Source organism: Lissotriton helveticus, chromosome 2_1 (assembly GCF_964261635.1).
Source record: "Lissotriton helveticus chromosome 2_1, aLisHel1.1, whole genome shotgun sequence".
NCBI lineage: Eukaryota > Metazoa > Chordata > Amphibia > Caudata > Salamandridae > Lissotriton > Lissotriton helveticus.
Genome location: NC_136059.1, coordinates 832,628,318 through 832,644,293, shown reverse-complemented (window position 1 = coordinate 832,644,293; position 15,976 = coordinate 832,628,318). Strand labels below are relative to the sequence as shown.

General features: G+C 42.9%; 1 long non-coding RNA gene across 1 annotated transcript; it reads left to right on the top strand.

Moving 5' to 3' along the window:
* Nucleotides 1-14,441: 14,441 nt before the first annotated feature.
* On the top strand, nucleotides 14,442-15,254 carry LOC144819520 (uncharacterized). The gene is made up of 3 exons (XR_013607421.1): nucleotides 14,442-14,505; nucleotides 14,670-14,743; nucleotides 15,213-15,254. It is a non-coding gene; the product is annotated as an uncharacterized LOC144819520 (long non-coding RNA).
* Nucleotides 15,255-15,976: the final 722 nt, after the last annotated feature.

Here is a 15,976-nt window from a genome sequence, read left to right as displayed (position 1 = left end):
TTCTATGCCATCTGACAAATTACTACATGGAGATTGGTGTTTACTTTTCTTTCTGTGACTGCAAAGTGAGCGGATTTTGCAAACTGAACTATTTGACAATCTTGCTGGTGTGAATAAAAGGCTATAGAAAGTCAATGATATGGATTGTAAAAATGTTTTAAAATATACCAGCAGTTAAGAAAGCTCAGGTGAAGCACTGTTTTTGGAATTCTGAAGTGTATTGGCAGTAAAGATTTTTATTAGATGAAAAACCAATCAAGACACTTTACTTACGGCCAGATGTAGGTAATTCCTATTTACCGACTCCTAAATACCGAATCATACCGATTCGGTATTTAAGAGTAGGTAAATAGGAAGGAGGCATATGTAGGTAATCCTTATTTCCTAATTACCGAATCCCGTAAGATTCGGTATTTACCGATTCAGTAAATACCGATTCGGTATTTCAGATTGATTCCTATGGGCCTTGAAGCCCATAGGAATCAATGGGAAATACAGATTAGGTATTTACGGAATCGGTAAATACCGAATCTTGCAAGGGTGCAGGGGGTGTCACTTTGACACCCTCTAGCACCCCAAGTACAGGCTTGGGTGACATGTGGCACACATACATGCCCTAAGAGCATGTCTGTGTGTCACATTGCACAGGTGTGCATGCACAGATGTGCATGCACACCTGAATTCGGTATTTTACCACACAATAGGATTGTGTGGTAAAATACCGACTCTTAAGGGCCTGTGGCACTCTTAGGAGTGTCAGCTACATATAGATTTACAGAATCGGTATATTTACCGATTCGGTAAAATACCGAAGTGGTAAATCTACCGACTCGGTAAATATACTGATTCTGTAAATAACGACCCACCTATATCTCAAAAGTCAAATACCAGTCGGTAACAGCCGAAATCGGCCGTTACCGACCGGTATTTGGCTACCTACATCTGGCCCTTAGTGTTGTGCAAATAATAATAATGTGCTATATCATTTTATCAGTAAAACTGCAAATCACTGAAAATTAAGTACCCATTTCAATGGAAAATGTGCTGTCTGTAAATGACAGTGTGCAACCATTTTTATTTTATTTTTTTTATTTTGGAAGTTTTCTATAGCGCTGGCCAGACCCGAGGGTATCGGAGCGCTTTACAACAAGATGAGGAGGAGACAAAAATACATGGTAAGGCAAGGAAAGAGAGATACAGAAAAAGTTCAAAACGTAAGCATTTTGGAGTACAGCTGAGTGTCAGAGGGAGGCCGATTGAGGGACAAAAGTTCAAAAGCGGACTTTACCGTTCTCTTGGGTCTTTTGCGGTGAGCCGATTGAGGTAGAGGGGACGAGGGAGCCTTAGGCGAGGCATAGAGGAGGAGGGGTCATGAGGTGGTATCAAAGTCCAAGGAAGGCACGACTGGTGGTGGAGAAGTTCATTTCGTGGTGTCAGCCGGGGGGCTGAGAATGGAAGAGGTAGGAGGTGGTTGTGCGATGACTGGTGGCTACCCGTTGAGGGAGCGTTGACGGGAGCCAGCCAGGAGGAGGCAAGAGCATCATGTAATTGCGTTCGGGAAGGCACGGTTGAGGTAGAGAGTTTTAAGGAGGCTTTTGAATTTTGGAAAGGAGGGGGTGGTTCTGATGTTGATTGGGATGGTGGTCCAGATTTTTGGGGTGTTTCCAGCAAAAGAGCGGGCAGCAGTCTTTTGTTTACGTGTTTTTAAGGGAATGAGGAGGAGAGAGTTGGAACTCCTGAGGTTTCTTGCTTGGCCGGCTTTCTTGAGTTTGGAGGCTAAGTATTCTGGTTTCTCTGTGTGCAGGGCTTTGTGTGTGAGGCAGGCCGTTCTGAAACTAGCTCGCATTTCAACTGGTTACCATTTCAGATCTCTGAGCGCAGGAGAAATGTGGTCAAATTTCTTGATTCCGGTGACCATTCTTGCTGCAGCATTTAGGGTGGTTGAGAGCGGGCAGTCCCGGAAAGAACTGCGTTCCCATAGTCCAGTCTGGACAACACCAAGGCTTGGGTTGCTTGCTTGAGGTCGGAGGAGGGGATGTGGGGTTTGATTTTGTTAAGGAGTTTCAGATTGAGGAAGGCGCTCTTGGCGGAGTTCTTGATGTGATTCCCAGTGATTTGACCGAGGGAGCCAGGGTGTGATTTCCGTTGAGGGCATCAATAGCTTTCAACCATTCAGCGATTTGCGGGTTTTCTTCTTTGTTAGAGATGAGGACGATCTCGGTTTTGCCCTGATTGAGTTTGAGGTGGTTCTTTGCTAGCCATTCTTGGACTTCATTGAGGGTATTGTTAAGTCTTTGAATGTCATTCAGGGAGGAGGTTTCCAAGTAGATCTGTGTGTCATCTGCATAGAGATGAAAGGGGATGTTCGCTTTTTTCAGAATGAAGGTGAGAGGTTCCATATATACGTTGAACAGTTGGGTGGAGAGAATGGAGCCTTGAGGAACTCCTCTGTTGACGGGAACGAGATCGGAGGCAAAGGATTTGAGTTTTAGTCTTTGTGAGCGGTTTTGGAAGAAGGAGGAGAACCACTGAAGGACCACTTTCTCTGCGCCTGCCCGTTCATTGAGAGCTTTGATGAGAAGACTGTGGTCTACAGTGTCAAATGCAGCAGACAAGTCTAGGAGAATGAGGAGAAAGCAGTGGCCAGCGTCGAGGGAGTTGAAGATGTCGTCCATGATGGTGAGGATTGCAGTTTCGGTGCTGTATCCTTTTCTGAAACCAGATTGGTCGAGCAAGTTTATGTTGTCAATGTGTTTGTTCAGTTGACGGAGGACACATATTTCGAGGACTTTGCCAAGGAAAGGCAGATTGGATATGGGGCGGAAATTGTTTAGGTCGGTTGCGTCAAGGCCTGGTTTTTTCAGAAGAGGAGTTACTTGGCAGACTTTAAGGCAGTCTGGAATGGAGCCAGTTGTTGGAGAACTGTTTATGATTTGGCACCAAAGTGGAGCTAGGGAGAGTTTCTGCTCTTTGACCATTTGAGCGGGAATGGGATCGAGGTTGTGAGAGGATGGCTTGGAGAAGGAGATAAGATTGAGGATCTCCGATTCTGAGACGGGGTCAAAGGAGGACCAGGTTGAAGCAGGACTATTTATTGAGGAGAATTCGCTTGTTGGAGAGCAGTTTTTGTCAGGGGGAAGGTGGTTAAGGTCCAGGGAGAGTTCGATCAAGTTGATTTTTTAGTTGAAGAAGTTGGCGAAGTTGTCGCATAGGGTTTTTGAGGGCTGGATGAGACTATTCGTTGGCTTGGATGTTTGTTTTTTGAAGATGTCAAAGAGTTCTCTTGGTCTGTTTTTGGCTTGATCCAGCGCGGCGCAGAAAAAGTTGGATTTTTTGTTGTTGATGTGGAGTTTGTACTTTCTTCTTGCTGCTTTGAGTTTCTCGAAGTGGTTGGAGGAGGGGTCTTTTCTCCAGAGGCGTTCAGAGGCTCTGAGTTGTCTTCTTTCCTCATTAAAGTCCTTGTTGAACCAGGATCTGGAGGGAGTGTTCCTGGATTTTTTCAGTTTCAAGGGGGCTAGTTCGTCAAGGATGGAGGCCATGGTAACATTGTAGTGGGCTGTGAGTTCTTCTGTGGAGAGGCCTACTGGGGGGATGGGCAGGCGGGAGGAAATTTTTTCTTCTAACTCATCTGGGTTGATCAGAGATACGTTTCTCGACCATGAGGAGGGATTAGAAATGGAGGGCAGAGGCATGGTCTGAAAAGGTAGGTGGAATAGGATAAGGTGATGGTCTTACCAGTCAACGGGCAGGATGTGGTCTATGGAGATTGCGTCATGATTGGCGATGATGCCATCCAGGATTGCTCCTTTGTTGTGGGTTTCTTGAGAACAGTGCTGGGAGAGGTTGTTGGAGAGGAGAATGTCATTTAGGCTTTGTACAGGAGCACTGTTCTTATCATTCCAGTGAAGGTTAAAGTCGCCTAGAATGATATTGTTGGAATCTTGGAGCGAGCAGTGGGCGATAAGGTCAGATAGGTGTTCTGTGAAAGTGACGGAGTTCCCTGGGGGGTGGTATAGGAGGTGGAAATGCACTGGGTTATTGTTGGCGGTTTTGATGATGGCGGTAAGGCATTTGAAAGAGTTATATGTGAAGTTCTCGGTTTCGAACACCGATAAGTTATTGTTGTGGAAGATGGCCACGCCTCCGCCTTTTTGGTCAATTCTATCTTTCTTGATGATAGAAAAACTCGGGGGGACGAGCATGTCTAGGATCGGGGTGGAGGAATCATTGAGCCAGGTCTCAGTGATGAAGGCAATGTCAATGTCATGGGTGAGAATGGTTTCAGCTAGTTCTGTTGCATGTTTCGAGGCAGACCTGCAGTTTATGAGCATGCAGTTAGTCCGGTGGGGCCCATTCATTTGTTCCAAGGGGATGGTGATGAGAGAGGAGGGAGGTCTGGGGGTTTCAGGACAGAGGATTTGATTCTGGTCCCGGTGATTACTTGGATTGTGGATTATGGGATGGGGAAGGAGGGGAGAGGTAGGAGGAGGCTAGCACGATCGCTTCCTCTGGGGACAAGGCTTCTTAAGTCCTCCTTGGTCTAGGAGCCTGGGGGCGGGGACGGTGGGCTGACTGTTTGGGGGCGGGGAGTTCAGTGGCCAAGGGAGTGTGTGGGATGGGGCAGGGGGAGGAGTTGAGGGGGATGACAGGAGGTTAGAAAGGATGAGACTCATGTCCTGAAGTAAGGAGGAGAGCAGGGGTTCAATGTTGGCGAGGCAGCAATCAGTCTCTTCATGACGAGGGGTTGGGAGCCATTTGGGGGGATCTCTTCGGTGCGTGGGAGCGCTGGGGGAATTAGGACAACTTTTGTTGTTAGTGGAAGGGATGGGTCGGGGTATGGAGAGAGATAGGGGGTCGGGGAGGGATGGCCTGTTACTCCTGTTAGTGGGAGGGAGACAGGGGGGGGCAAGGCTTGTGGAGTGGGTTGTGGGGACCCAGCGGGGGATGTTGAGGGTTCTGAGCCGGAGGAAAATCAGGGGGGAGCGGTAGAGTGGGGGGGGCCTCATCGGTGGAGAGAGAGGGATTACTGGAGGTCAGAGAGTGCGCTACTGAGGATGGGGTCGTAGGAGGAGGAGAGAGGTGAGGGTTCCTTAGGGGGGATTGGTTTTCTAGGCAGCGGGTGATTGGTGGGCGGTGAGGAGGAGTGGGGGGGCTGATGGAACAAAGTGAGGGAAAGAGGAGGTCAAAAGATTCCAGGTTGGCATTGTTGGCATATCATGCTATATTAATATATTTGCAACAGTGTGCTCCAAAATGCACCATTGGCTACATACCACATCTCTACTATTCTCCTGCTGAATGGCATGGTTCATTTGGTACACTCTCTTTGTGCAGCGCTCGTATTGTTTGCAATTCCTATGAATTTGGTGATGTCCTGCTGATGTCAGTAAACCCACTCTGAAAATTGTTCCAGCACCTCTGAGTGAATCGGCAAAGCTGAATCTGGCCAGATGTGTGAAGCTACCTCACATCAAAAAAGTTTCCACATGTAGATTTCACCAGGAGAATCCTTGTGAAAATCTCATAAAGAGAACTGTTGGAATTTGGTAGAAATACGGGATTCAATTGACAAAGGTAAATTGAGATAAAAGTCTAACTTTAAGCCTTTCGGTATTCACAAAGGGCATTTGCGAGTAGCAAAGTTGGACATTTCTCTCAGTTTTGGTATCAATGAAAATTAAGACAAAAACTTAAGTTTAACTGATACAAAAGTCTATCTTTACTACTCAAAAATGCCCTTTGTTAATACCGAAAGTCATAAAGTTAGACTTTTGTCTTAGTTTACCTTTGTGAATCGGGCCCGAAGCATTCAGGTACAAAACATCCCGTACTGCAAGTCCTCACTGATTCTGAGCACGGGGCTGTTCTATATCAGTAATTTGTGAGGAGAAATTACAGGTCGGTGAAGCTGGCATATTGAAAATGAGTTGCTAGTTCAGCTTCTGTATGAAAACACAATATAGGTGAGTATGTGCACCATGCACACATGCATTTCAATCTTACATTTTTTATATCTTCCCCTTTTGCATTATATAGCCATATATAAATTGAGAAAAAGTGAGTACCCAGAAAAGAGTCCCAGGAATTGCTAAAGGCAAGTAGTGCAAATAAGCACAAAGGAGGACATTCCAATGCAGACTTTTCTTTCCTTCACAAATAGGGAAGAAGTCATGAAGGCCTTCTTGTTAGGGACATTGATAATAGAAACATTATTTACCTTAGTCCTCCCAATAATGCACTAAGGGCCTGATTCACAAAGGTAAACTTACACTTTTTTGTAAGTTTATGATTGTTTGCTATTCAGAAAAGTATTTTACTAGTACTATCTTATGACTGAAAAAGTCTCCGCACATACAATTATGACTGTCCTATCTTTTTATGTGCAGAAACTCTACAGTTTTAAAGATACTAATCGTAAAACAATTTTATGAATAGCAAACAATTGTAACCTTACACAAAAGTTTAAGTTTACCTTTGGGAATTACATTCTTTACAGACCATGAATGCTGCTGCATACCTGCTGATGGGTCTGAAAAAGTCTGAAAATGCATTCCCTGCTCAGCAGGTTCTAAAATTACTTTCATTTGAGAAAACAACAGAATATGAATCCACTTTTGATTTTGAAAGGGAGAAAAGATGCTGGCCCAGCATCTTGAGATGTACTCATATACTATTCAGGAGATCCCACAGGAATATTGCAGACTGTTATATTGCACCAACCATTAGGAAATTCTGAATTATTTTGAGAAATCATCTGGAGGTTTGTCTGAAGCTCTGAATGAGTGCTTTTCAGATGCAAGACACATTATTAGCTTGAAGATTTGTATGAATTTAGTATTGAAATACTGGAATATTTAACTTTATATTTCAATAAAAAGCGAAACCTGCAACTACAAGGAAATTGGTGCCTCCTTTTATAAAAAAAATATTATTCTGTTTACCTACTACTCTGGTACATCATTCAATCCAGTCAGTGTGTATTACTGAAAGATTTTCAAGATACCGTGCAACTCAAAACATGTTCCAATTTTGACCTCACAAACTTAGTGTCATGTTTAAAAAAAACTGTGAATGTGTGGGAAAGCATTCTAATCTAGATAGTTTACTTAGAATGTTTCTGGCTCTACAGCTTAGAATCTTCCAAATTCTCAGCACATGGATCTTTTCTATCCATGATGTGCCTTTTCACTGCTAAGTGGATATAGATTTCTTGAATTATCAATAGCATATGGATAATGTTCATGGGGTAGAGCACATTACGGAAACAAGTGCATATATTGTTGTTGCATTAATTTGTCTAAACAGCGTAGCAGATAAACCATACATTGTTCAAGAAGACAAGAACAGTTCTTTTTGGTGTCCAATTGCCAGGTGAGTTTTTCTGTGCTAAGTTGGTATTGCTAAATTTCATTTTGTTGGAAGGGCAAGGGATGCTTTCTTTCATTAGCATTGACTTATTTGTAGTTTCCTTTCTTGAAATTATATTTGGGGAGGACAAGATAGTGATGTATAATCCAATGTAACGTGGTTGCATATGCTTTGGCCACGCTTTCCTTTCTACCAATTTCCCTTAAGATTAGAGACTAGACAGTTATCTCTAGCCTTGATAACTGTCTTTTTTACTGTTCTTGAAATAGTCTTTAATTTGATTCAAGGTAAATGCTGACAATCATATGAGATTGTTTTTATCCATTGATTCTACTGCTTGTCCTTAGGATTCATGAGTCAGCACATTGCGTTTGCCTCATGTGATGTGGTGATGGCTTTTGGGGCCTGTGAGAAATAACTCAATTTTTGTCATGGTATCTCTATTTTGTAATGCCTGATTATGCTGTATAGTAAACTGTATGTGTTCCTCCCAAAACAAGTACTGGACATTGGAACTTCATTTTAGTCCACAGGAAAAAGTGCCTAAAAGTCATCTATGACATGGGAGGTTAACAAGTCATATGTGAGTTGCAGTGTGTATTGAAACCCCCCACATATATGACGCACATATATGCCTGTTATGAGGACTACTGTATTCTAAATTGGAATGTAGTTCAAATGCACTGAAATGACACATGGCATGGAAAAGTGCATTGGCCATATAGGAAAGCTTATAGTTAAATATTCATTTATGACCCCTAAAATATGCCTTATAAGCCCATGTGACATGGTGCTAATATTTCAGATAGGGCACTATACATATTGGGTGCAAGCGTGTTGTCACAGTAAAAAAAAATAACCAAAACCTATTTCATTATGTAGGCCTTTCTAGACATTTCTCTGTACAGGCCTCAATGAGATTAAAATCTGTATTTGCTATCTCTGCTTGTGGGAGCGCTATATAAATGCTTCTTTGTTATTTCCAACATAATAGTTTAAACCTGATTTAATAGTGACATCAGATTTATGAAAACTTAAGTGGAAAGTAACTTTGTAAAAATGTACTGCTGGCTGCTTGAACCAAAACTGCCATAAAAGCAATACTGCCACTCTTCACACTTAACAACTGACTCGGGGGCAACAACCTGCCTCTGAGCATAGCAAGAGAAAATCAATGTTAACTGCTGACATCTGATCATGGATGAGCTCTCTAGGGGTGGACAAGGAATGATGTCAGGCCAAAGGCCAGCTTCAGAACGACCTCTTTTGATTTGGAGATTTCAAAGAGGACTTTTCCTGTTCATTCTTTTGAACCTCAGAGACAGCCAACATCGAGCCGGATTAGGGGACAGAACCAGTTTTTCCATTCTTAGGTAAATATGGGAGTGGCTAAGGAGCAGGCTTAACTGATACCATTTGGATTCTGGCATTTTGTAAAAGGGTCTCTTGGATAATTTGATAGAAAGAAAAAGAGTTGTTACTACAGAAGGAGATGTTGGGACTGAGAAAAATAGGTGGAATTTAGTGGTAGAATTTCTCAGTCACAGACTGGTGCACAGGATCAATCTGGCACCTCAACCACTATCTCCTTAGAACATTCCTGGACCTGGGAAGACCCCACTTAGAGAAAGAAGACCTCTGACTCCTGCTGGAAGAAGAGGACTCAATCAAAAACTCAAGTACTTCTGACTCCTACTTACACCAAGGGGCTGGAACTCCTCTCCAAAGGTCAAGTTGTTAGCCTCTTATTTGCCTGCTTTCGAAGGACTTCTGATTCTAGCAAATCCTGCTGACTAAAGAGGATCAAACCCTGCAGTACACCTGGCGGGAGAGAGACCTGATAATTTGAAGCTTTCCCCAAGGAGCTAGTGGCTGCAGGATGTACCAGGAATAACTTTTCCAGCACTTGTATGGACTGGTAATTAAGGCACTTTTGCAGCTCCAGAGGACTGGGACAAGGTGCTGTAGCCTTGTCAGGGAGTTACACTCTGGGTGGGCAAGAAAAAAATATTTATCCTGCTCACAGCTGCTTGTACCACTGAAAACTGGTCCTGCTGGACCTCTTGGTGAAGTTATCTGGCCTTGTTCTTTCTTGCCCATCAATGCCTTCCTGACTTGCACTGCAGGAGGAGTTAAACTACTAAGACTGTGATTAAATCCAAATTTAACATCTTGGGCCAGGGCAAAGCAGCAAAACTATCTGACCTGCAAAGCAACCTCAGTGGCTGCAAAATCCAGGTATTACCAGTTTGGAGCCCTTGGAAACAAAGTCAATGACTTTAGAAGGAGCTTGACAAAAATATATCTGATTTCGAGGAACCCTTATGACTTTTACACTGCTACAAGGGTTTTACTTCCATTTCAGAGACTATCGGCCAGATGTACAAAAACTAGGGACTGAAATTCCCAAATGTGATTCTTTCCAAATTGCAATTTGGAAATCGTAATTCCTAATGTACTTGCTAGGAATGGTGTTCTTGGGAAGAGTGGCCACGCCAGTGACCAAGATGATCGCTCAGCAGTGAAGCTTGAGCCTCAAAAGCTCTTTATGTTTAGATACAGGCCTGAAACGTCATTCATACCCATCAACCCCACCTGAATCCATCTCTGTGACTCCTGCAGAGTGTTGTGATGCCACATTTACCATTATACATGACCTGGAGATGACCTAACTGTGCGTGGGCAGGATTGTCCTAGTATATCCTCAGAGGCCGTAACTGCACCAAAGTCCCTGGGTGAGCCTGAGGATTGGGCTGCCAAGCCCTGCTGGGACCCTTGCCTGCCACTCACATTGTCAGATGCTCTCTGCTTGTTGGCGACATTGGGGTATGGTCCTGTGGCCTGGATCAGAATACAGCCTGCTACAGATGCGCACTCAAGCGAGGCCAGGCCTGCCTGTCGGCGCTGAGGGCTGGGACGCATTGCAAATCTGCTCACACAGTGCAGCTTTGGAACTTTACTACTCCCATGGCCTTGGGAGGCCACGATGGTTACTGGTAAGACATCGAGAGATGTGCTGCATCTGCTGACTGCAAAATTACCTTCTGGCCCTATGGCGTCTACTCCAGCTTAGTGACCTCAGCAACTGGGGTTGGGCCGCCGCAAGATATCACCTGCTTACTCCTGTCATAGAGATGTGGCCTCTCCCCTGACCCCCACTCTAATGCATCCAGAGCTATTGCCACTATGTGGCTGACGATACTGAGGCCTTGAGACCTGTGGAGTATTGGGACACCCTCCAGCCCGCTGTGTTGTTCCTGCCCACGTGCTGCTTTCAATAATGCATGATCCCACATAATTTCACCTGTAGATGTGAGGTTTGATTCTTAACAAGTGGCCTAGACCGAATGGGTGAGAGAATTGCAGACTATGGCAGCAGAAATACAGGGCAGAGGAATGAATCTCAGGCTTGGAAGATGGCGCCACGTCCCTTACAAGACATCTGGAAAAACCTGAACGATTCTTTAAAGCAGTCACCATTAAAATCAAAGACCTCAAAGCGAGATCATGCAAGAATAATATATGCATCATTGGGATCGTGGATACAATAAACATGGGACGCCCAGACCAGTTTGTAGGACAGCTCCTTGTGGATATATTTGACCACCAAAGCTTCACAGATAGAGTCATAGTTGAACGAGCCTATAGATCTCTGGGATCCCGTCCGCCACCTGGGACTGCTCCTCACACCATCATCACAAACTTGCTACACTTCAGAGACAGATATACAAAGCTCCCACTGTCCCGTGAGCATAGTTTGATACAGTATCAAGGCAATAATTGTCTCTTTCTACCAATGTTAAGTTTGAAATTCCCTTTTAAAATATGCATTCATATCTATTATATAAGTTAGCATTAGGTGGCTAAATCAGCACCATTTGTATTAGCATTATGAAACCCACTGAGTTATCCTTACAAGCTTCAGTGGCTTGTGTGCCTCCATGTTGCAATGTGCAATGTTGTTTCCCTATCTGATCGTGAGTGTGGATATACGTTCCATTGTTTTTCTATGGACTGACAGGATTTGAACAGTTTGGTTTATTATAGCCTCGTTCATACTAGAGGATGGGAGGCTTGTACCAATGACCTATGTTATTGGATTCCTCCATCCAGTTGCTATTGCGAATACTTATGAACATCTTACATCTGAGTGGATTTCGCTTAGATCGCTTGGATCTGGAATATATGTGGCCCCTGCCACCGATTTGATTGATTTTGGGCAACGCAGAGTGACTCTCCGTTGGTATCAGAATTCGGCTTCTAGCTTGTTCCACTATATGCATAAGTGGAACTACCATTGGATTTCTTGAATATTGGATTAACATTGTTCACATATATAGATCAACATTGAGCTTGACAACCTGGAGCGACTTGTTTATAGCATATGGAAGTTAGCTCTGTACATACCCCCTTTAGAAACTGTATTGCACTTGTTTTAGTCTGATTTTGACCTATTAGCATCCAAACTGACCGAATGGAACTTGGTCCATCAAATAATCTTTATGCCCTGAGGAAGTTCCTATAAAATGAATGAAACGCGTTGGCTGTTGTCCTGTGTTTTAAGACGAAGAAGTGTAAAGAATTTTGAAAAATATATTACTGGCTGAGTTGTGACTTCATCCCTGGTGCTGCCTCCACCTTTTCTTGAATGTTGTAATGTGCAACTACAAGAAGTTTGTTTAGGCCGCAGCCACACTAGGCCTCATTTGTTTTTCGCTTGCTTCAGAAGAACTATAAAACTGTATATATTTGCTGCATGAACTGGAAAGAGTTCTGAAATTTATTCCACTGCCCCATTCAAACTTGGAGAAAGAGGAAAGATCAGCTCTACAAACGCTCCAAAAGAATAAAGAAATCACAATAAAACCAAGTGACAAAGCAGGAGGGATTGTGATCATGGACACAAGCCACTATGCAGACAGAATAAACCAAATGCTAGGAGTAGAAGAACACTACAGAAGAGCTAGTAGACGATCCCTCACTGACCTAGCAGAAGAGATAAAAATGCTAGTATCAAATGCTTTTGAAGAAGGGTTCATTTGCCAAAAAGAAATGGACTACCTGATTAACACCTATCCAGTGGTCCCTGCTATCTATGGTGTCCCGAAGACACATAAGAACATTCAGGATCCACCCCTGAGACCCATAGTAGCCTCAATAAATTCAAGCACGGAACCACTCTCAAAGTATCTGGACACCTTCTTATGCCCCTTAACCACCACGTATGCTTCGTACATCAAGGATACAGGGCATATGATTAAAGTTCTTGAAAACTCTCCATTCAATAATGTTACACAATTACTAGTGACTTGTGACATAGAATCACTATATACAAACATTCCTCAAGACAAAGCGATGGAATCTGTTGCAGCACTCTTAGCAAGAACTCCAGGATCCAGACCTGACACCTTTATTTTACAATGCCTGAGAATGGTCTTACAAAATAACTTTTTTGAATTCGGAGATGAGGTATACCATCAGATAAAAGGTGTTAGTATGGGGGCCTCTTGTGCCCCCAGTATAGCGAACATCTACATGGGGGAATTTGAACGTAAAAACATCTACAATGAAATTGCGCCGTTTTTTGAAAACATCAGCAGATGGCACAGATTTATAGATGATGTGTTTTTTATCTGGTCGGGGACAGAAGATCTTTTAAAGGAATTCATGGAATGGCTGAACTTAGCCGATAAAAATCTGAAATTCACCCACAATTTTTCCCCAGACCAAGTGGAATTCCTGGACATTTGGGTGCGACATACAGATGGCAAACTGACAGTCGATCTATACCGTAAACCCACTGCCAAAAACACCATCCTTGAACATGGCAGCTATCACCCTAACTGCCAAAAAGATTCCATTCCGTTTGGCGAGTTCTTGCGAATAAAAAGAAACTGCACATCTATAAAAGATTTCATGATTCATGCCAACCAACTCACGGAACGTCTACTAGCAAGAGGATACCCCAAACGTCTTGTACGTAGCTCTATGAAAAGAGCAAAATATTATAACAGAGATGCCCTACTAAACCCAACTCCAAAACCTCAAGACCAGAAATTGGTCTGTGTTCTGAATCATTCCACTATTAACAACAAAATAAGGAAGGTCATCTACAACAATTGGAAGATACTGAACACAAATGATCAGGAAAGCAGATTAAGTAAACCTATCCTGGCATTTAGAAGAAATCAAAATCTCTGCGACAAACTGGTACACAGTAGGTGGAAAGGCCAAATAAAAGACAAACAGCAGACCATGGATGGAAACCCTCTGCCAAAGGGCAATCACAGATGTGGTAACTGCCACGCATGTGACCAAGTAATTCCCGGCGAGAAATGGACCTATGGACAAAAACAAGGAAATCTAAAGGAAATGACAAATTGCAGAACTAAAAATGTCATATATCTTATTATATGTCCGTGTGACATAGGATATATAGGGGAAACATCACGAGAGTTCCGCATCAGACTCTCGGAACACAAATCTGCAATTAGAACTCAAAAAATCAATGCCCCTATGGTGTCCCACTTTGTCCAGTATGATCACAAGGAAAAAGACCTACGATGGCAAATTTTAGAGCGTGTTCATGCCCCTCCTGGCAAAGACCCATCGATTTATCGCAAAAAACGCGAAACCTTCTGGATACATCATCTGGATACAGTTCGCTTTGGGCACAACGAAGAAATCTCGTGGATAGTCACACTATAAAAAATATGGCCACATCTGTAACTAACACCCCTGCCATCCATATATGTTCTCTCAGCTATTTCCATCTAGCTCCGCCACATGAGATGCTTGCAAAGTCTTACAAATGATACCCTGTGTCAAACATTATGTAAATCGTGGTATAATCCGCCACAATTTGGTACCTTACTGTATAATTCTCCCAAGTTCAGTCGTCGTACATATTCTCTCTCCACTATAAGATGGCTGCCAGTGAGCATACTATCTGACCTTTAGTCCTACCACTATGTTTCGCCAAACAACACAGCATTAGTCTTATCTTAGTGTTTATGATTCTCCACCTGGCTCTAGTTGCGATATTATATTTAAATCGCCACACATGCCTGTTCCAGCCTCACAGCGGAACTTTTTCCACAGAACCCCCGGTCGTGGCAGTAGCTCGTTTAGAAGAAGGTAAGAACCGCTCCCCCAGCTCTAGCCTGTTACTGCTGTTGCAAGTATCTCGTCTTTCTTAACTGCACCACCGGCGAATTTCAAATCACCCTCTCTGACGGCACATAAAGCCTTGCTTAAACAGCCCGTGCATATTTCTGACCGACATGTCTTTTTAACTTCAGACACGGTCATCCACCTATTGAAGAACTGAACCCTTGGAAGCGCTGCATGCAAGAAACACAACGTTACTAATCAGGTACGACAATCTGCCCGTAAGCCCCATTTAGCATGTCACAAAAGTGTTTCACTTATCTAACAAGCTATAGCTTAAAATGATGAGACAATGCTTGAATGTGAAGCTGTTATTTCTTTAACGAGCGCTCAGCTTCTGTCCTTTTCTGAAAGTGTCCTTTTTCATCAAACGCTGCACTTACTCGAAAAGCTACAGCCATATCTCCATGCTAATGCAACAATGTTTCACTGTGTAGCGGAGTCAGCTATAAATAACGCTCAGCCTCCGATGTAGAAAGTCAGCTACAATGTTTCACTGGGTAGCGGAGTCAGCTATAAACAACGCTTAGCTTCCAATGTAGAAAACTAGCTAAATATCACAAGCATTTTCTATCGTTTAGTCTTTCCACACTAGAGTAGCTTAAATGAATTAAGATCAACATGGTGTGCTTCAAAATCTCTTTTTTTATATATTTGACTACCTTATTATACAGATCATGGCGCCCTAAACGAAGCTCCCTAAGGTTTTACTGACAATACATCGTGTACTTCCTAACAGGTAATGCAATCACAATTTAGTATAATTTCACGTTAAGCACGGTTCCAGCCCATTGTTCACCTACATTTTTTGCATCTGTACAGAAACTACCTAACTGCCCTGAGAAAACGCCCCGGGTGGCTCCAAAAAATTAAGGAAATCTTGAGGCATGGGCCTCTCATTCTGAGGTAATTGACAAATAATTAAACCAGCATTATTAATATAACACCCTTTGGCCCATAAAACTACAGAAACTCTCTGTACTTTAACTTTCAGCACACACTTCAAAAAAGTCCAGCAAGAATCTTAAACATTTATATATGCAGCCTCTTCAAAACATAGGTAACCCCTATACTTATATATATATATATTTCTCAAATAAGGGTAACAGCGCACTACCACAGACCCTAAAAGCACTGCATGCTTTAGGCATTTTGCCAATCACTCTAGGTGCTTTAGACCTAGTGGGTTCATTGTTTCTGATTTCTTCTCTTTCTTCTATCCTCTTATTATGTGGACTAACCTTGTTCTTAGGTCTACCTAACCATACTTAGCAAGAGTGCTAGCTAGCTATGAGTTTTCAGCAAACTCCTAAAATATGTAAAGCATATGTGTGTATTTACATGATGCCAAAAACTAAGATGTAAAAATGTAAAAAGTAAAAGAGTTCATGATACTTATATATTTTTCCTATTTTTTGTTTTTTCAGAATTTTGTATG